Raw genomic sequence first — 23373 nt, forward strand, 5'->3', positions numbered from 1 at the left:
TACGTGTACAATACGACCTCTGGTCTTCCTTTAATCAATGTTACGATTTATAGTTTTACACAAAATATTTGATTCTTGGGTAAATTACCACTTTTCAATGACAAAGTATTCTATAAACATAATTTTCAGTGATCTTATAAAATTCACAATATAAAGGTTCCCTACATACCCACTGATCAGAAACATAAAGAATTAGTGAGGAAGGGGGGGGAGGTCACCTCTTCGTACTTTCTTTTCTAAACGTTTTAATGACAGTTTGATTGACCACGAACAAAGTCAAACCCTTCCATATTAATGAAAAAGGTCTTAAATAAAAATTCTGGTAATGAAAGTTGAAATGGACCACAAGGAAATAATATTTGCGAGTTTGTAATTTATTTACTGCTTGTTCATTTATTTATTTATTTTTTTTGTTAGTTGTCAGTTTTTCCGTACCCTTGCTTAAACGATAATCTGTGCCTGAGAAAACTTGTTTGCCGAATAAAATCAACAAATTGTTCTTAGACTCAATAAAATGGCAAGATATACATGTAGCACCTTCATTTTTAAATGTATACCTTATTCAAATTTTATATTAAGGGACCAAGGTGGCCTTGACAAATTATTTTCTGTTTGAAAAGTAGTAAATAAATGAAATTTAAACACTTTATCAATTCGATTCATGAATTCTACTTAAAATGAACACGCTTCATGAATGTGTAACTTGTGTTTTTATTTAAAGGAGGATTCGTGAACGTAGGCTATTGAGATGTTTTTGAAAAGAAAGCTATAAAAAATAGGGCACTAAGTGGCAATAAGTTAAATACTGTTCATCTTCTAGTCGGATAACTGGTATTTTATACTTCAATAGTTATTGTTACACAGTTCATTTTTTGTCAATGAAATTTATGTCTGACACTTTAGTTACATGAACTGAATGCTCTTCCATGTCATTTAACACAATGATCAGTCTTACCGCATGTTGAAATAACCTGTGCAAGAGTTTCTCCTGTGAAATTGCCTGGAATTAAACGAGAAGTATTTTAATTATGATGCACAGAATAAAAGAATTGATATTTTTTTGTGTTTTTCTTTCTTATGCTAAAACAACCAATTCTTAAAAACCAAAGGCCCCTGGGGCACATCGCTCGCTGGGCTCCTTGCCTAAAGAAAAGGAGAAATCACTTTATTATTGAAAGGTTTAACTATACCAGTTGCCCCTACCTAGGCCCATAAGGAGGTCGTGATTTTACCGAACTTGAATAAATCTTTGAGCATTTTCAAGAAAATTTTATTTCAAAACCCCAAGTGACTTACAGAACACCCCTATTAATTTATTTGAGGCCATGAATTTAGGTAAGAAGTACACACATTACGAAATATGATTTGCGGATGGGAAATTAAGTTCTCTGATCATTTCAGAGAAATTTTATATACCTATCAACAAATTCAGAAATTTTGAGGTCAAAAGCCTTCAGGAAGTCTTATATTTCAAAGAAAAGTTCTGAAAGTATGAAATTCGTTTCTTTTAAACCTTTTGCAATGTAACTTAAGGTTAATAATCACTAGACCTCTACTGACTTTGATGCAAAAGGCTTAAAGGTACGATTTAATTTTTTTTAATGTTCTTAATCCACTTGCATATTTTAGGTATGTCTCCGCCCCCTTTTTAATCCTTAAGTGGGGGGGGGCATAAATTCTCTAAATTAACTTGGATTTTTTTGCTACCTTCCTTCTCATATTGTCTGAATGAAGTTGAACTACATTCATACAATATTATCGGGTCGAATAAATTCCAAAATCGGGTCGCCAAGCGGTTGTAATGTTGGATGAAATATAAAGATAACAACATGCTCAAAAGTCGATAAAATATGTTAGGCTTTGAGAAGGTGACCTGCATGATCGCGAGTTCTGCAAGACCCTCTATCACAAAAATAAAAAAAAAAATCATGCTATAGTTTGACGCGTGTTATTAAAGGTCAAGAATAGGATTAAATGTTAGTTATTGATAAATGTATTCATGTTCAATCTTGTTCCCGTCTTCACGGCTGTTGTAAATTTTATTTATTATGTCACCTGAGTCACTCTGCTGCTAGGTATTTAGCTGATGAACTAAGTATATAGTTATGATGAGCAAGAGTGCCTCTTCCAAAGTTGTGAATTTCATGGCCAATGGGTCAGAGGTACTGGTATTAGGGCGGGGCTCTAATGATTATATAGTGAAAATGCATTAATTCTTTGAAAATCTTTTCCTCTGCTCCTGGGTATTAACCCGATGAATTAAGTACATAGTTTTGATGAGCAAGAATGCCTCTTTCAAAATTGTGAATTTCATGGCCCCTGGGTCAAGGGTTCCATGGGGGGGGGGCTTATTTATTATATAATGAAAATAAATTAATGCTTTGAAAATCTTCTCTGCTCCTGGGCATTAAGCTGATGAACTAAGTACATAGTTTTGAGGAGCAAGAGTGCCTCTTCAAAAAGATGTGAATTTCATGGCCCCTGGGTCCGGGGTTCCATGTGGGGAGGATTTATTTATTATAAACTGAAAATAAATTAATGCTTTGAAAATCTCCTCTGCCCCTTGGCATTATGCTGATTAAGTACATAGCTATGATTAGTAAGAATGCATTTTCCAAAATTTTGAATTTCATGGCACCTGGACATATCAGGAGCAAAGAGAGTAAAAGTTTTAATAAGGAAGGGTATTTAGCCTGATTTTTTTAACATCTGGACTATTTGGTAAAGTGTTCTGGTCCTGACCAGGGCTCTATTAATTTGTATTGTACTGACAGGAGTTATTCCCCTTTGCCATTTATTTTTGATAATTAATCACTGTAAATAATGTACTTGACAGTTTAATAGAATAAGAGAATTATGCAAGAATTTTTATTGTATAATACAAAAAGTACTTTCATAGATTTAATGATCAGGTAGACTTGTAAGTAATAGATAAATAAAAATGAGACAAAAATAACTTGTCTTATTAAATGTTCATCAAACAGCAAGAGAGGCCAATGTATGAGATTTCAACAAGGAATTAAAATAGTACAGAAGCACTGATAGTTTGTTAATATACTGTATTGCGATAGTGATAAATGGGGAACAGATTAGAACCTGATTTATGAACTGTTAATGAATACTGGACTAATTATTTTGTTGATCCTGATCACCGTATTTTTCTTGCGTTTGGGAAACAAAGCTTCACCTTTCAGTTCATTTTACACTCTATGGATCCTCTAAATTAATTGTTGTATTATATTCAGGTGACTGTTAAGGCCCCTGGGACTCTCGTTACGAGTATGAATGAGGGTGAAGAATGTCCTTTGATGTTATTTACAGAACACAAATGCATGTATGTTGAAATGTGAACACAAAATTTTTGTTGAAATATTTATTTTTAAGAAAAATAAAATAAAAACAGATTGCAAAAATTATTTATATATTTAGAGGAAAATGACTTACTGTTTGTGAGATATGTCGTGTAGCTTAGTCGAAAACCTGTTGATAACACAGAGATATCTGTTTGATATCTTAGAGTTATGCTGTTTGTCTCTGTATATAATGGCGCAGCCACGCATGATCCGCTTAGCCTGAAATTAAATTAAATCCTTTACGATGTAATCTATTTAAAGACTACAAATTTTGCAAAAACCCTACAATTTAAAAAAAACAGGAGGCTCAAGGGCCTTAACGGTCACCTGAGTATAATACAACAATTTAGAAGTTAAATACACTGATAGATGAAGCTTTGTTGCCCTAAAGCAAGAGAAGTAGGAAGATCAGGATCAACAAAATAATTAGTCTAGTATTCAGTATCAACTCAAAAATTAAGTTCTAATCTGTCTCCAACTTAACACTATCACCATGCAGACTATTAATAAACTATTAGTGCTTCTGTACTATTTTTAAACCCATATTAAGATTTACCATTGACCTCTCTTATGGTCTTCGAAGAACTTTTAATAAGATAAGTTATTTTTGTCTCATTTTTATTTATCTATTTCTTACAGGTCCACCTGATTATTAAAACTAGGAAAGTAGTTTTTTGAATTATACAATAAAAAAATTCTTGCATAATTTGTCTTATTATATTAACATTTCAAATACATTATTTACAGTGATTTATTATCAAAGGTGAATAGAAAACGTTAATGACTTCTCTCAGTAGACTACAAATTAATATAGTCCTGTCCAGGACCAGAATGCTTAATCAAAAGGTCCAGATGCTCAAACACCTGGTAAAAATACCCTTACTTATATCATTAAAACATTTACTCAGTTTGCTTACGATATGCCCAGAAGCAGAGAAGAATTTCACATGTTTACTCTTACGATTTCGCCGTATTTTGTACGGATTTTGAGTCCAAAATACGTCTCACGTTTTGCTATAACAAAAATACGGAAATTCATGTCGTTTGTTTGTCTCAGACAGTCTAAAAGAAAAACCGTTCACGGTAGCTCAGTCGGTAGAGCGCTCGCTTCGTGATCAGGAGATCGTGAGTTCGAATCTCAGCCGCGACTGACCTAAGTCAATAAAAAATGGGTAGCAACTGTTCGTTCACAATGCGCTCGGCACTTTGAAGTGAAAGTTGCGGGTCCTTCGGATGAGACCTTAAAAACTGAGGCCCCGTGTCACGTTAGGCTTTGGCACGATAAAGATCCCTCACTGCTCAATGGCCTTGAGTGCCGAGTAAAGATCAAAATTTGAAGCCCTTCACCGGTATACTGCAATTGTGACGTCTCTATATGAGTGAAATATTCTCGAATGGGACGTAAAACAACATACAATCAATCAAACAATCTAAAAGAGAAAGATTTCAAACACTTAAGTTATGTCGGGTTGCCAAAACGCGGTGGTTTAAAAAAAATGACAGAAACCCCTCGCAAGAAAGCAAGCCGGTATGATGTTTTTCTTTGTTATCAAACCATGTTGTGGCAATCAGAAATTAGTTGTTTTCTAGTAATATATGTACAATCGATGGAAAGTGAAATCTTACGGGCAAATGCCAAATCTCACTGACAAATCTAATAAAAAATACTGAGAGACAACAATATGGGTAAACAGGTCTGCAAGACCCAGGGTCAAGAAATTTACAAATTTGGAAGAGTTAACCTCATCATCATAACTATGGACTTTAGAGAATTAACACTTTTCCACTATATTATCAAAAGCCACACCCTCCCCCCTTTATGCCAGAACCCCTGACCCTAGGACCACAAAATTTAAAACTTCTGTTCGAAGCTCCCTTTTTCATCATAGCTAAGCAATTTTTTATCAGCTCAACACTATGGAGCAGACAGGATTAATAAATAACATTAATGTTTTTTCACCATATAATCAATAACCCTCCCCTCCACAAAAACCCCCAAACATGAGGCCATATATTTCAAAATTTTGGAAGAGGCATCCTTGCCTATCATAATCATGCACTTAATTTGTTTAAATAATCTCCAGTACCAGAAAAGAAGATTTTGGAAGAATCAATGCATTTTCACTATATAATCAATAGAGCCCCACCCTAACACCAGAACCCCTGACCCCAGGGGCCATGACTTTCTCAATTTTGAAAGAGGAACACCTCCTATCATAAATATGTACTTAGTTTAACACCTTAATGCCCAGGAGCAGAGGAGATTTTCAACGAATTCATGCATTTTCAAAATATAATCAATAGAGCCCCGCCCTAACACCGGAACCCCTGATCCAGGGGCCATGACTTTCTCCATTCTGGTAGAGGACCACCTCCTCATCATAACTATGTACTTAGTTTAACACCTTAATGCCCAAGAGCAGAGGAGAAGATTTTCAAAGAATTAATGAATTTTCAGTATATAATCAATAGAGCCCCGCCCTAACACCAGAACCCCTGTCCCTGGGGCCATGAATTTCACAATTTTAGAAGAGGCACTCTTGCTCATCATAACTATGTACTTAGTTACTTTATTTAATACCCAGGAGAAGAGAAGATTTTCAAAGAAATGATACACTTTCACTATATGATCTATATAGCCTCACCATATATGCTATATGCCAAATTTGGTTGAAATTGGTTAAACGGTTTCAGAGAAGAAGCTAAAAATGTTGGAATGTTAACACACGACGCACGCACGCCAATGGAAGAAAACGGATAGCAATAGGTCACCTGAGTGACTCAGGTAACCTAAAAATGAATAGTTGAATTTTACTTTACGCCGTATCGGCAAATTCAGGCATGTTTCGGCGGTAAGAATAAGATCGTTTTTTTAAATACTTTTCCAGTTTCACTGGCGGCCCACAGTGAGTCTACTGGTAATTTTTTCGAAAACCAGGGAAACTTCAAGGGGATTGTTATATCTTTGGCAAAAAGCACCATTTAAATATAAATATGTGATTCAATTAACCAACTTATATAACATGTATATACTTCTAAATTTTACTGTAAACTTTGTAAACATTAACGTTTGTAAAGAGGTCATGCATCGTTCCCACATTATTAGAAAGACTACTTTGAATAGGCAAAAAACTAGTACTTTCTAAAAGAAAATGATTTATTGCTAAGACGTTGCGCACGGTGTTGGTACACATTGACGTTACGTCAAAATAACGTTATTAAAGTCATAACGTTGTTACAACGTTTTAAACGTTAATTGAAAATTTTAGTTGTTTAATGTGAATTCTATTTATTAATTTTTTTTAAATCTAAATAAAATAACAGAGCACAAACTTTTCAATTTTTGAATCTTCGTTAAAAATATTAAGATGTACACTAAAAATCTTATAATCTTATAAATATTTAATAAATTGTCAGATTTTTATTATGAAACTGTCACAGGCATACATATCCCCATTCATATTCTTGATTCCTCTTTCTATTTCTTTTTTCTCACTTTGTACGCTCTGTCTTGCAAAGAGAAAAACACATCAAGTAGCTTTCTCTTTCAAACGTTTCTCCTTCATTTTTTTCCATTAGATCATTTCAAGTTTTCTATTTCTATCAAGCCCCGCATGCGCCTTGGTTTCTGACAACCAAGATCAGAGAAAAGCACAGAAAATCGGTTAATGCGCGGTTCCAGGAAATTTTGCGAGGGGGGGGGGGTCCAACCAATTAAAAAAATATGACACTCGAAGTTTTTGACAAGCAAAAAAAAATATAACTGAAAATCCCAGGGGGGAGGGGGGTCCGGAACCCCCTTCCCGACTTCCCCCGCCTGCCTTTTTTATTGAAACTTTCTTTCTATATTTTTCTAATATGTTAAATCAGGTAATGTACCTAGCATTTACAACCTTGATTTTGCGAAGGAATATGTTTTTCTACGATAGAGAAAATATGTCTTTCTACGAGAAAAATGGAATTATGAAATCAAAACATATGAATGATGTAATTTTTATGACAACCGCTGTACAAAGTAGGATTTCCCCCATAACCAGCCCTCCACCCCACCCCGGAATCTATACTCAGGAATCTTACACTAGGGCTAATTTTCCTCTCTTTCTCTCTCAGAGTAGGTTTTCCCCTGTTATATCAATGCTTAAATCATATCGACATTGCTAAAGTTTATATGAAAGTCAACTGGTTTTTTTAATAGAAATATGAGTGTTTTCGCTCAAAAATTTTTCAAAGGATCACTTCTAGGTAAATATATACGTTGACTTATATGGCCGATATTGGTTTCAGTCTTTAGAGAAAGCTTATCGATATCCGTTCCGGTCCCTGACTTTAGGCCACATGCGTGTAGTTTCTTGTTTCTCATGTATCGTTTTAGTTCTAGTCAACTGTCTTCATATGACCCTACATCGATATTTACAGAAACATCCTTTATACGAGGGTCCTTACTTGATGCCTGGGTAATGGCAACGGGACATAAAACCTTAACTGACCTTACCACATTCTTTTCTAATCTGTAAACCTCCCCCTGCATTTTTGACATAACATGTCGCCAATGCACACAATTTTCCCGAGGAATGAACTGCATCTACTCTGCATAGCGCAGTATCTCTCCCAGTGGCACAACAGTACTATTACCCAGAGATGTTCTTGAAAGACAAACACAGCAATATTTTGACACCTGCAGTATCGAGTAACACAAAGTGAATGATTCGTGTCCTCGAACAAAGTGTGCTTACACTGAGAAATAGTTCCGGTTGATTGCGTTTAGTTAAAGAGAATTTATGATCTGCATTTCCATAAATGTCTTTTATATCAACAGCAAACATATACATTTAAGGAAGAAAAAAGAAGTAAAATGAAAAAGCCTGTATGAAAAATTAAATTCGTGTTTATACAGGTGAAAAATTTGAAAAAATAAAAGTGTGCCAACAGGTGGATTCGAACCAGGACGCTAAAATTGTCCATGGTGTCCACGGTCTTTTTTTTTTTTTTTTTATCTTTTATTAAAATTTTTCACTCGATCATATGGAGACGCCACCGGACCACTTGCCGCTGGAGAGCTGCAAAATTTGTCCTATACTCGGCACTTACGGCCATTGAGCAGTGAAGGATCTTTTTCGTGCCAGCACCTACTGCGACACGGGACCTCGGTTTATACGGTCTCATCCGAAGGACCGGTCTCCACGTCCCACAGTGGGATTCGAACCCACGGTGTCCACGGTCTGTCTCTCTGAGCTATACTAACTATGAGAACATACGTCTGACATAAATATAATCCAGTATGATAGAAATAGGTTTTCGCACTTTTTGTAGGTTTTTTACGAATTTCGACCCTAGGGCAGGGGTGTCCCTAAAAAAATCTTGTTTTAAATCATTCTTCAGATCAATATCTATCAAAATTTCATAATTTAAATTAGGGGTAGGCCTGCCCTGCAGGACTTCTATTCCAAAATTTACGCAAAAATTAGTGCTTTAACGGATAATATACTGTCTTGACCAACTTTGTAGGTTAATTTCAAAGTTGCAAATAAAAAAAAAAATAGGTTCAAAATGAAAATTTGAAAAATTTAGACAAATATACGATAGAAAACAACTAAAGAACATTGATTTTTAAATGTGACTTTTTCAGGAAATTGTTCTCTCCAATAGGTCAAATCTTTTGTTATAACGAAAACATCCTTTAGTATGAAATTTTAGTAGTTAAAAAAATACAATACAAGAAGCACTGCTCTTGCAAGCCGTAGGATAGGTATGACTCCTCGACCACAGAGGTGTAATACTGGATAGCTATTTTAAACCCCAGAAACTTGGTGAGACACTTAATCAATATTATGCACATGTAGTTTTATGAAATATAACTGGAGAAAAAAAATCCATTAAAAATAAAATTCCTCGTTTTTTTTTTAAATTAAATGTTGACACAACTAGAATTTTTTATTACAATTTTTGTGAAGTTTCATTAAGATTGTCTACTGCGAGAGCACCTGTGAAAAAATTACAGAAAGTACATTTGTAACCATATGTCGCCCCCTCCCCCTCATATATAAGTACTGGCATGATATTTTATAGCAGAAGGGGTAAATTGGCTCTTGAGGGAATCGCACTTTATAACTGTTACACAGAGTAGGGATTTCCCCGGAAAATTGAATGTGGTGTGAGATTTCTGATGAAGGGGAAATTCTACTCAAGATCCAGTTTTCCGAAAAAGACTTTAGAGGGGAAAGACCGGTATAAAGTTCTTGTTTTAATTTTGGGCTTTTGTACTGATATGTTTTTTGAATCGGTAGATAGGTTCTAGAATTATAGGAGGTCGCTAAACGGAAAAAAAATTAAATGGCCTTATACTGAATTAAACTTTTCTTGTTTTTTTTTCTTCACCCCAAGTAGTTAAGCTCTCTTTATAAATGGGGGGGGGGGGGTACTGACATGCAAAAAAGAAGGGATGGGGATGTTTCGCTATTAAAAACCCTACTAAATTGAAAAAACTAGCCAGAAAAAATAAAATTCAGAAACCCTTTTACGTTTTCGTGGAGGGGGGGGGGGGGCTCTCATTCTCATTTTAGCAAAGAGAGAGAGAGAACAATAACGTGATATGCTTAGATATTGCTGCAGCAAAATAAAAAGGGGGTATCGGCCTTTGAATGAAAATTTTCAGAATATTTAAAACAAAAGATTGTTCTAAAATAATTGGAGAAGGACTTTTTACCCTACTTGGTACTCCGGACCTGCAGAAAATTGGAAAAAAAAGAGCACGGCGATACAATTTGACGCTCCCGACGTCATTCGTATATATGTAGTGTGTAAAATGACGTTTTTCGTACCTGTGACAAAATGGCTACATCTATATTAATGCTTGCGTTTATTTCATGTAGATGATAACCGTAAAAATTATGTTATTATCTAATACAGTATGAAATGTTCTTTCAAGATACAGTAATGATTGGTATATATATGACATTAATTTATGTATATTCAATATGTAACCGAGACATATTAAGTAATAGTACAGCGACTCGTACGTGCATAACAAAATGGCTACACTTAACAAAGCCTTACTAATATTAACGTATCAGCAGTTATATAACATTTATCAACATAACTAATTTTAGAAACATATGTACTTAAAGATAATTCATCAAAATTTATCTTTGTTTGGCATTTATGTCTCGTACACATCGCCATGCGGGCTAATGTCAACTTTAGGAAACGATTTTTTCCTGTTGGACATATTATTTACGCACTGTAGATACAGCCCAAACTCGTGAAATTGAGAAAATGATGCTAAAAATTCAACAATATCACAAAGAATGCATACATATTATTGTATTTCCTAAATTTTATTTAATTTAGAGGATTGGAAGTGGATCTTTTTATATCTTGTAGTTGCGCGAACAATAATTTATGTAACGTTGGACACGGGAATTTCGCCGTAATAACCAATAACGAATAAAGCCATATCATAGCTAAGATATTTTTATATTATTAAAAAGAGAATTTTTAGAATAATTTATTACCTTGGATAAAATAATTAATTTCATTTTTAATTTCTAATAACTTTATCATCTTGAAAACGCCAGTTTCTTTACGACATCTAAAGAGTCAGATTTTATAGTACCAACACCGTGCGCAACGTCTCATTGAGAATACGTCGTCGATATATTTAAATGTCGAGTTGAAGGCCAAAGCAAACGTTTTCTTCTTTTCATGTAAAAGTTTTGAAAAAAAAATCTGCTTCATATGAATACAAAAATAGGTCTGATAATAAATGGGCGCAATTGGTACCCAAAGGAATTCCAACCGATTGTTAGAAGACTTGATGTCCAAAAACCACAAAGATGCTGTTAATCAGAAACTCGAGCATCTTGTAATATCAACTTCAGAGTACATAAGTGTACAATCAGAGTGCTTTTTAACAACAAAGTTTTGGAAATGACCAATGACAAGGTACATGTAGAAGAATAAATAGTTTCCATACAGCCCCTCCATCGCTTAATGCGAGATTTCAACATTCATCTGATGCTCTTAATTTATTCTGAAAAAGTGTCAAGGTCTACTTTTTCATATTTTGCCCATCGTCTGGCGTAATCTTCGCAGAATTCGTTATATTTATGAAATTATAACTTAAGTTGAAAGATCGGGGGTACCGTAAATTTTGGCCCTTTTATGATAAGTGATGCAAGGTCCTCATTACTAACATCACAAATAATGACGTGTCCAGCGGACTACAGTTGAAGGGTGAAGAAGAATATGAATACGCTGGAGGATTATGTTTTAGATGTTCGATATGTAGGCACTGTAAATATTTTTTGTAAGCATGAAACTTGCATTTAAGCTGATTGTCTTCTAGATTTTACATTTCAAATGACGCCGATTTTTATGATCATGTTGTGATAAAAATACCACGGAATGGCTTTGAATTGACGTCATAATTGAAATCGCCAAAGAAGGGTAAGGCCGTCTTTAAAAAATGGTTTGGTTGCCCTCTCCCCACCGACTGGCTAAAAATGGACCGACTCAAAACTTTTTTTAACCTTCCGGAAGTAATTATTTTTTATGTGTTCTTGAAAATAGATTTTTAAAAATTTAGCACTGAAATTGATTTTTTTTAGAAAAAAACTTCTCACCTACCTACCGACCCAAATGTTTTCATCCTGAGTCGGGAGAGGGCAAACAAACAAACGTTATTGTAAAGTTGGCCTAACCAGAATTTGATGATCTTGCAAATTGGTGGGAGTTGTCTTTCCATGAGAAATAAAACTCTTTTTATAGCTCTTATGTCTTTCAACATATGCAGTATATCTTAACATCTTTAATATGTACTTTTAAAACTATTTCAAAGATTTCAATCTTGTCCCCTAAGCTTAACCCTTTTAAAAGTTATTGCCCCTTGTGCGAAAAACCTTGTTATCGCTACTCCTCTGAAACCGTAAACCGCAGAGACACAAAACCTTCACTAATGTATTCACTAATGTATTCAGGGTCTTTAGACACAACTTCAATCTATTCAGTGCGAAAGTATCCGGTGACTCCTTATATGATTATCGCCCTTTAATGTCTTTGCGCTTACTATTAAACCTTATAACTTTAAAACTAAATGTCGTAGAAGCATGGAGTTAATTTCAATGTGACCCTTGACCTTGAATATTTGTTCAAGGTCAAAAGTCAAGGTCATTTCAAAATTTTTAAAATTTTCAATTTCTCCATTTTTCAAGCAATTTCTGGTTTCTCTTGTCTAAAAATAAACAGTAGAGAGTTAAATATGAAGAATATATGAAATTTAAAGAAGGTGGAAAGACCTCTTATTGTTCGAGAACAATTAGTCTACTAGTTCTTATTCTTTTTCTTCCTGGACTTTTGAAACCGCAAGACTTATCGAAAAACTTAATAGTTCATGATACTGGATATTAAAAGTGAATCCGAAAAACGACCCCCCCCCCGTGTTTGACCTTTGACCTCTTACGAAGTTATTGCCCCTTTCGCAAGAATAGCTTCTTATTGCTACTCTTTCGAAACCGTAAATCGTAGAGATACAGAACCTTTATCAATGTTTACGACTACTTGAGAGGACTTTTCAATCTTTAATTGCGAAATGATTTGTCGAGCCCTTTAATAAGTTATTGCCCCTGAGAGCTTCTGATGTTTATGAATAATGAAAAATTTTCTAAACGATAAGTCGTAAAGACATGGGACCAACTGCATTAGATATTGTGATCTCTGATCTTGAATTTTTTGTAAAGGTCAAGGTCATTTAAAATATTTGAAATTTAGTTCTTTTTATAGCTCTTTTGTCTTTCAACATATTATATATATTTTTGGATCTTTAATATGTACTCTTCAAATGAGTTCAAAGATTTCATTCTTGTCCCCTAAGAGTGGTCCCTTAGAAGTTATTGCCCCTTTAGAAGTTATTGCCCCTTTGTGCGAAAAACCTTGTAATCGCTGCTCCTCCAGAACCATAAACCGTAGAGATATGTAACCTTAAGATAGATAATATTTGTTTAAAGTCGGGTAAATCAAACAGAAATACTTTAGCTCTGAAGAGCTATTTTCCGACTACATCCTTGGCTAATTAAGTAGACTCTTCAATTTATTTAGTGCGAAAGGATTAGTAAACCCCTTAGAGTAGTTACTGACCCTGAAAGTTTTGATGTTTACGAATAATTAATTTTTTCTGAACAAGTCGTAAAGACATTCGGCCAACTGCATTAGGTTTTTTTTTTTACCTTGACCTTGAAATTCAGGTCACAGGTCAAGGTCATTGAAAACTATATAAATTGTTAATATAAGCTATTTATCAAAATGACCTTGAACTTTGACCTTGACCTCTAACTCTTGACCTTCACACTCACTCAAGGGTAAAAAAAAACTGATGCACCTAGATTCATGTTCATTTCAGTGTTGAACTCGGTTTAAAGCAAAGTTTTATTTAAATGACCTTTGACCCAAAGGTCACATTCAAGATTACGTTCGTGGAGGTTGCTACAACTCTTATTTTAAAGTTAGGAATAAATAAATAAATAATCCCTCCCTTTAAAAAAAAATCAATAGCAACGTAGAAAATTTCTCTGAAACTCATATAACACTTCGGATTGACATAAGATTTTAAGCAACAGCAGAAAAAAAAGTTTTCTGAAAGATTTACGGTGAGTCTTTGAAGTGTATCGAAATTTTAAACTTTTCTAGTTTCACTGGCGGCCCACTATCTGAAATATAGGTGCTGATGAGCATTAAAATGAATTTAAGCTTTTATCGGCTATTTCTTCAATTGTTATTAATAGCATTCGATTCTCCTGCTCAAATACGATATTTTAATAACAAGCATTCTTGATTTCTTTAGTATGTGGAATGTATTTCAATTTTATTTAGATTGAATATTAATGGAAAGAATCTTGAAAATTGAGATTTTTCCTATCAAATAAATTTCCAGGCTCTCATTGACACCGTTTTTTCTTCCTGAAATGCATATCTGAAATTTAATTTATGCTAGTTACATTTAATCAACGAACATAGAGATGTTTATTTAGTCTTACCTATTGTTTTGAATCAGCATATTCGGTCAAAGCGAACGCGCATTTTTCATAAATTTGTAAACCAAGTCTCGGCACTGCAGTTCTAATGTATCCTAGGCTCTAGATGATTAACTCCATTTATTCAAAGTATAAACCAACTCAAATTATTTTTACAGAAAATCTGCCTTTTTATTATACACCAATCGTGTTTCTCCAAACTACATTCCATAACATTCGCCACGTGCTTTAATTCCTATCTATTCCTAAACAATTAATTTACTACCACCATCTTAATCGGAATGCGTGGTCTAGTGGTTAGCGCACCTGTCTTTCAAACCAAGAGTTTTGAGTTCCAGCCCTGCTGGAGGAGCATTTTTTTTTTATTTGGCATTTTTCTCCTCTTTTTTTTCAACCTAAATGACACGGAAACACTTAAACAGGTGGAAAGGCCTCCAATTGTTCTCTGAACAATTAGTCTCCTAGTTTACAAAGTTATGCTCCTTGAACTTGAGAAAATTCCAATTACTTGCCGTTTACGTTCATTTTTTTGTATATGATGCACATACTGAAATGAAATTTGGTATACAGAATCTAGGGTCAAGTTTTGTTTTGGGTACGATTGAGCATTTTTTGACAGAGTTATGCCCCTTGGACTCAGAAAAATTCCAATTAAGGGGGGGGGGCATAAGTTTTTCACAAACATCTCTTTTTTGTGGAAATAGAAAGTAAAAACTCTTAATATTCAGTTAAAATACAAGTTATCGATATGTGACGACTAGAAACTAGAAGTGCTCATTTTATTTCTGCAAACAAGAAGATAATCCACGAGTCGTAGCTTATGTCTCCCAGTTGATTCTATACGCAAGCGCATGCTCTACGTATGAGCAATTTCTAAAACGAGGCTAGCTATTGACAAACAATTTGATGAAACAAGAACATCAACAGCCTCATTTGAAGTCATCATTTCTCAAGTTCTATGGTGGATACAATGACCTTGTCAGAAAATACAATCTGTAATTAAGTCGAATGCTGACTGACATTTTCATACTTATTATTAGGCCACTGTTTAAACACTAAATTGTGCTATGTGTGGATGTTAACTCCTCCATGGGACCTGATTCCAACTTAGACGTTTTTTAGAGGTCCGTGTTTGCTGTCCTCATGTTTAAATGAATTACTGTTCTTTATCTGTAGGGATAAACAGGAAGTTGATATCAGATTTATACAAAAATTTGCTTAAAAAATCTTTTAAACGAAAAAATCTTGACAGACATAAGATTTTTTTCAGAATTGAAAATCACCATATGGCATGCCTTAACACAGAACATGCTAAAAATCTCAAGTATCTGCAATGAACACTCGCTGCGGAAACTGCGACGTAATATTCGTACGGACAGACGCACGGATAAGCATGAGGTTGATATCAGATTCGCACGAAAATAAATCCCACTATATGGCATGTCTAGACAGAGAGTGTGCTAAAATTTCAAGCATCTACAATGATTAGTTGCAGTTGCTGAGAAAAACTATTAGGGACAGATACACGGACAGCTAGACAGACACACAAGGGTAAAACAGTAGAATCATTCTCCTTCGGAGCGGGGGTATAAATACAACAAGCGGATTGATACGTTTTTTGGCGCGTCACATTGTGTTTAGAGAACACTTTCTACAAAATATCTTAGACAATTTCAACCACATGAATTATCAGATGTCTGCTATTAAAAACCTTAATATCAGAGACGCCACCTTATCATCTTAACTTTAACGAATTTTCAAACTGGATGCATTTCTATCAGATAAATCATAATTATATTGGCCGATGTGATATAATAAGGACTTGATTATCAATGAAAGAATAAGTGAGCATACCCCACGCTCCCCCCAAACTCGACAATGCAACACGTAATGAATGGCACAGTGCATTTTAAATACACAGTATAATTCTAAAAGGGGCATTACTTGCAAAAAATCAAATTACATCAAAACTTCTTGCATATAAGGACATTCAAATCTTTGTATGTTACAAATTTAATTGGGCTGAAGCTTTTACATAAATAATGGAATCAAAATTTCTCGGTAAAATACAAATCTATACATTATGTCTGAAATACCTACAAAGTTTCAGGAAATTCAGTGCAGGAGTTATGCTGACAAACTATTCTTTAAATTCCTCGGTGAATACGATTTGTTAATCAGTGTACATCCATGTCAAACACATGCCAATTTACACATTTAGATAATTGATGGAAGCAAAATTATGATATAGTCATATGAATTTGTTTATATACTGCACTTATGAATTTTTTTAAGGCAAAGCACCAATTTGATGGGGGGGGGGGGGAGGGGTTAAAGGTCTTATAATATTTCACATAAAATTTCATTACAAAAGCTGATTCCAGTGGATTTCCTTATTACCTAGCTGGAAAGTTTCTTCAATAATAGGCAAAACTCTTAAGGCAAAAATAATGGAATAGGAATTTCCTGGTAATATGCACATCTACACACTGGGTACTTAATATCTGCAAAGTTTAACCAAATTCTGTGCAGCGGTTTAAGAGGAATTGCATTAACAAACTGTTCATCTCTATGTTCAAGATATGGACAAAAATCTAAGTTGAAAAGTGCCGAAATTCCCTGAAAAAATGAAGGAATCGGAATTTCAAGATAATATGCATATCTACACATTGTGGACTAAAAATCTGCAAAGTTTGACCAAATTCTGTTTAGCGGTTTATGTGGAGTTGCGCTGACAAACTGTCCATCTCTATATTCAACATATGGCCAAAAATCTAAGTTGAAAAGTGCCGAAATTCCCAGAAAAAATAAAGGAATCGGAATTGCCTGGTAATATGCACATCTACACATTGTGTCCTAAATATCTGCAAAGTTTGACGAAATTCTGTGCAGCGGTTTTTGAGGAGTTGGGCTGACAAAAAAAAATAGGACTGACGGACTGACACACTGACTGACTGACGGACGGGTCAAAAACATTATACCTCACGCAACTTGTTGCGTGGGTTATAAAAGAGTACGAAATTATTTTCAGTAACTCCATAATTCTTTATTTGTGTTTCTATCCAAAATGACCAAATAATCAAAAGACTTCTCTGTTCCAAATTCTTCTATATCCAAAACAAATACCCGATCGCTAGATACATGTATGTGCCACGTACAGTTGAGATTATGTGGAGAAGGTGAAGGGAAGTAAGGACTTTGTATTGTTCCTCGGTTTGATGTATATTCACCGGTGCAGTTATCTGCTAGTGCATGAAACAAAAAAGAACGTTATGATAATAAGACATTATAAGAATAAGGCAAAAACATTATAATTCTGAATCCCAGTATGCACGTAGATTTATCGTAGGAAAAGAATACAAAACATAAATACGCTGATACCGCCAAAATAATAGAAATCTTACAGGTCAGTTTGCCATCAATTATTTAAAAAGTTGAAATGATGTTCACGTTCGAATTTCCATTTGTAAGAATGTTTGGTTTTAATACAAATAGGCTCAAAGATATGCTCGTCTCTGAATTTTCCAACCCCATTGCCGGTATTTAAAGAAAGTCTTTGAAGGTATCAGAAATTTTAAAAGGCTGACAACTTGGTATGTTTTACAAGGCAGTTTAAATTGAAAACCTTACCTGTGGAACTGAAACATCTTCCGAAGAAAAAGAAAGTACACAATATATAAACAATTGTTCGAGACATTATAACAACTGTAATAACTTATACATGGTAATATTTGACGGGTTTCTCTTTAAATCCTTATCAACAAGCAAACACTGATCAGTCCGTGTTATTAACAAAATGCAAGTAAAAAATGGTTCTCAAAAGGGTAAGTATATATTAACTTCTTAATATTGAAAAAAGTCGATAAAATCGCGGGTCTCTTAACGGTTATAAGGAGACCTCAGAGCTGCTACAAAGACATTTAAATCGACAATGGTTTTCGTGAATGGAAGACTTAATAAAATCCATCATATCTTTGCCTTTTTAAAGATTGTTTGATGCTGCATGACTCAATTCCGTACTTGAATAAACAAAATACAAACTTAGACGGTCATTGTATATCAGTTGAATCTATTTTTTAAAACAAAGATAATGAACGCTCCTTCATTTGGAGTCTATGTTTTGGGTATTACCAAGATTTACGAAACAGAAAATGACCATTGGACAGCTTTCAAAATACTTTTAAAACAGACGTTAAGACAAAAGGTTTTGATACATTGTTATTGTTTAACGCCGAGTCAATAATTTAGCCATATTTCAGCGTTTAAAATTTACGTTCAGGTTTGAAAGTTTTTTTGGCTTCTCTGGCGGCCCCCAATGAACCTACTCTTTTTCGAAAACCAGTGAAACGATGTTTTTCGTTCCAAGGGGGTTAGAATCTTTGACAAGGGGCACCATTTAAAGCCCAATCCGATTGACTTGAAATTTAAAAATATGAAAAAGTTAAACTTACATTATCACAGAAATTGTTAAATAAAATATATTTACACCTAAATCTTGCTTTAAAAAATCAGTTTCCTTGAAGTATTGTAAAGTTGAACATGAACTAATATTTGTAAAAAAAGGTGATGCATTGTTTGCACATTATTAAAAAGTCTTAAAAGGCGAAAATCAGTACATTCTTCAAGTGTATGGTAATAGTTATTGCACAGTCATAAGATACACATCCAGGTTGATGTTCCCCGTTTAGTATATACTAGATATCATTGAGATGGTGGCCATCTCAAAGGGTCCCGCTTTCATCAACGAACATGAAAATATAAGGTAGCCTATATTTGACCTTGACACTTTACCTAGAAACTTCCTTCAAGGTCACTGCACATCCATTGACCAGTGGCACTCTGTGAGTGAAGAATAAGCCACATTAGACCAAGGGGAGAGAAGATATGCTCCGGACAAGGATTTTTCATATAATTCTGCTATGACCTTTACCATTGACCTATAAATATGGTTCAAGGTCACTGCAAACCCTTTATTCAAAGGCACTCTGTGGGTGAAGTATGGGCCAGATTGGGCCAAGGAGAGAGAAAATATATTCCTGACTAGAATTTAAACAGAGAGGCTATTTTTGACCTTGACCTAGAAACTTCCTTCAAGGTCACTGCATCTCGACTGACCAGTGGCACTCTGTGCGTGAATTATGAGCCACATTGGACCAAGGGCAGAGAAGATATGCTCCGGACAAGGATTTTTCATATAATTCTGCTACGTCCTTAGCCTTAGAAAAATGGTTCAAGGTCACTGCACACTTTTTACCCAATGACACTCTGTGGGTGAAGTATGAGCCAGATTGGGCCAAGGAGAGAGAAGATATGCTCCGAACAAGAGATATCGGACGGACGGACAGACTGATCACTATAGGGCGCCCGCAGAGCGGGGCCCTAATGAATAGGTAAACCTTGAATGTCCGATACGTATTCTTCATAAAATAACTTCATCCTGACTTTAACGACGAAATCAGGTGACTGATTAATTTTATTTTGTATTGCATAAAGTTTATTATTATCACAAAATTCCCTAAATATTTGCCAAAATGAATTAACGGAAGTTTTTACTTAATATTTCAGATCAGTGTAAGTACAATTTCATACAGAAGTGCATTTTTCGCATCACTATCAGCCTTAGTGTTTCCAGGTATACCAATATGACTTGGAATCCAACAAAACTCAACAATTTTACCTTGTTTAGCTACGTATTTGGTTAAATTTCCAGAACGTATGGGTGATCAATGTTCATACTGTTCATGGATTGTAAGCAAGAGAACCAATCTAAAAAAATGTAACAGGTTGAATATAGTCAAATGCAAGTTGCATTGCTTTTGCTTCAGCTGTAAATATCGATGCTTCATTCGGAAGTCGTGTAGATAAAACATTGTTTTTAACCACCACAGCGACAACAACTTTATTTTTGTCTTTTAAACCATCTGTATAAAATTCAATGGAAAAAAGTTTAGATTGTTTAATCTCGACTAATTTCTATTTAGAAACAATGGAATTCGTTTCTGATTTAATAAATTCTGTTAGAGATGTATTAACATCTGGTCTATTTAATTTCTATGGCGGCATTTTAGGATGAGTTGTAAGTTTTAAAATATCCACAGGTAGTTCGGAATCTCTGATATGATTTTTAAATCTTGAACCAATTGATTTAATGCATGTTTTCTTTTTATTACATGTACACAGATCTTCAAGCTGCGGATAAAGTTAAATGCAGGGTTATCGGTATTTGCTTTTAATTTTATAAAGTACTGTAATGTAAGTTTAATTCTTCTTAAATCTAGAGGTGGTTCATTTGCTTCAACATATAAACTGTCTGTGGGGAAAGTTCGAAAAGCCTTTTAAGCACAATCAAAGGCCTTGATGGTGGATTGCATCAGGTGCTTTTAAGCAAGAGGTCATTGCTAATCCATAAACAATACAAAAGTCTAATTTGATCTGACTAGAAACCGATAGAGTTTACGAAGAGTACTTCTATCTGCTCCCTATTTCCCAACAATTTTAATTATATCTAGAGTATTTGTACATTTTTCTTTGAGCATCTTATTATGTGGAATGAAAGTTAATCTATTATCGAAGATGACGCCTGAAAACTTGATCTCTTTGATCACTTTTATTGGATCCCAATTTAATTGCAAATGTGGATCATCAGGGACTTTCCGTTTGGAACAGGAATGTACACATGCAGTTTCGCTTTTTGAGAATTTAAAATCATTAAACTCAGCCCAATTTTGAATTTAATTTAGACATGCTGCAACTGTCGCTGGAATACATATTTCTAGAATTGTAACAAAGAACAAAGTTAGCAACATACAAACTGCCAAACTTAACGTTTTTAAGTACATCAGCTAAGCTATTTATTTTGACACTGAATAATGTGGCTGAAAGGATACTTCCTCGGCTAAACACATTTCTTGGCCAAAATTGTTTGAAACTGTAGATTCTAACCCTCCTTTAAATTTCTGTCATTTAAAAAAAAAATCTTAATAAATAAAGGTAAATATTCTTTTGAGGCCAATGTTAAACAAATTTTCAAATTACTGTATTTCTAAGTAGTGTCATAAGCTTTTTTCTAAGTCAAAATATATAGATACGCCATGTTCTTTTTTAACAAATGCATCTCGAATATAGGTTTCAACCTTACCAGATGGTCATTTGTACTTCGATTTTTTCGAAAACCACATTGTATATTTGTAAGAATGATATTGGTTTCAAGAACCCATACTAAGCGTTTATTGATCATCCGTTCCATGGTTTTGCATAAGCAACTTGATAAGGCGATTGGTCGATAATTATTTGGGTCTGCATGGTCCTTTCCAGGCTTTGGAATTAGAATACAATTTGCAGAAGACATTCTCTGCTGTTTTGGGGAGATGTTAAATTATTTGATAATGAATATGGTCCGTTTCCTTCAGCTCTGCCATGAGATTTATCAAGAGACTTCTGCTATTCATTGAATGTAAATGGTTCATAATAACATTCGTTGTTTTCGTGAAGTGAAATTTAATGTTTTCTTTTCTTTCAATTTTATATGTATTGAAATGAAAGCTTGTGTTTGTTTTTTTTGTTTGTTTTTTTTTTTGTAGAAATTTTACCAATTTTTCCTGCTATGTTATTGGATATTTCTTTATTATCTGTGATTATTTTATTGGATATTTCTTTATTATCTGTGATAATTTGATTACCAATATTTTTTTCACATTTAATTCCCAGACCTATAACATTAAAGATGATATATAGTGCAGCTACCAGGGGTGGGGCCCTGACTAAGCTCCCTCTATAACAATATATAATAATAATCCCTACAGCACCACGCAGAGTGCTAAATATCTAAATCTAAATACAATGTCTCACATAATTTATTCATATCATACATTCAATATGTATATTAATTAAATTGTGTAACATATAAAAACAAAGAATATTTATCCGGATTCAATTTTGGTTCTAAATTTCTTGTTCGTATTTCCAATCCGATGCGATTCATGAATGTGTTGCATATAATGAATAAATGGGAAAAAATACATTGAACTTAATTTAAATCTGGACGGTGGAAAACAGGTAACAGTTTCTCGAATTCTGTTAATACAGTTAACGTTAAATTCATATCTCCCTTAAAATTGCGTCTATCATTTTTTAACAATTGAAAAATTAATTTCATTTCTTTCGTGAATGCTTTTTGGAGCAATGAGGTAGTTATTTTTTTATTTTCATACTTGATACTGTTTTTTTTGTTTTCCATATTGACCACTTATATATAAAAATCAAAGTGTTAACAAAAATTCGAACATTTTGGGGTTCACTGGCAAATCCCAGTAGAACAGTACATGCATCAAATTTGATTGAATCCTTTACAGGTATTAGTAAAATTATTCTTTGTACCAGTTCTAAAGCTGGTTTGACGTGTTTACATTCAAAAAATAAACGCTTCTGGCTCTCAGTATTTGCTTTACAAAAAAGGCATTTGCCATTTGATAAACCCATTATACGTAGTTTTTTCCTCGGTGTATAAGATGTAATGCAAACATTTCCATTGGAATTCTTGAATTTTTTGTTTTAATTTAGCTTCGTAAATTGACCCCCAAATTCTGTCCCATGTAATGTCAATTTGCAGCAAATTCTCCCATTTTTCTTGAGATTTGGGAGTAACATTTTTGTTTAACACTCTTTGTAGGTCTTTGAGTTTTATATCATCAAAATTTATGAACTTATTTGTTTTCCTAACAATTGAGAAATTATAAACAACACAAAATAGTTATTTCTTTATCACTGGTATTTGCAGTATTTCTCCCTGCAAGAATATCAATATAATTTTTAGGGAAAGCGGCTTTTATCTTGCTATATTCAAAAACCCAACATTTTTTTCAAGAAGTTTAGTAAATATGTATGCATTGGTCTTAAAGGACTTACTATCTTTATCCCAAATATCATCAATAGTGTGTGAGCCACATTTAATGGAAGACTCTATATATAGACTTTTACCTCAAAATTATATATATTTA

The 23373-nt window shown here is 34.0% G+C and overlaps 1 long non-coding RNA gene across 1 annotated transcript in view; it reads left to right on the plus strand.

Annotated features, from left to right (window-relative positions):
- LOC133198813 (uncharacterized) overlaps nucleotides 1-23373 on the plus strand; it is an 801505-nt gene that overhangs the window by 322867 nt on the left and 455265 nt on the right. The gene's annotated exons all lie outside the window — the stretch shown is intronic.

The sequence above is a fragment of the Saccostrea echinata genome, unplaced genomic scaffold (genome assembly GCF_033153115.1).
Source record: "Saccostrea echinata isolate AGI-Se365-2 ecotype Australia unplaced genomic scaffold, CSIRO_AGI_Sech_v1 ptg000033l, whole genome shotgun sequence".
Taxonomy (NCBI): domain Eukaryota; kingdom Metazoa; phylum Mollusca; class Bivalvia; order Ostreida; family Ostreidae; genus Saccostrea; species Saccostrea echinata.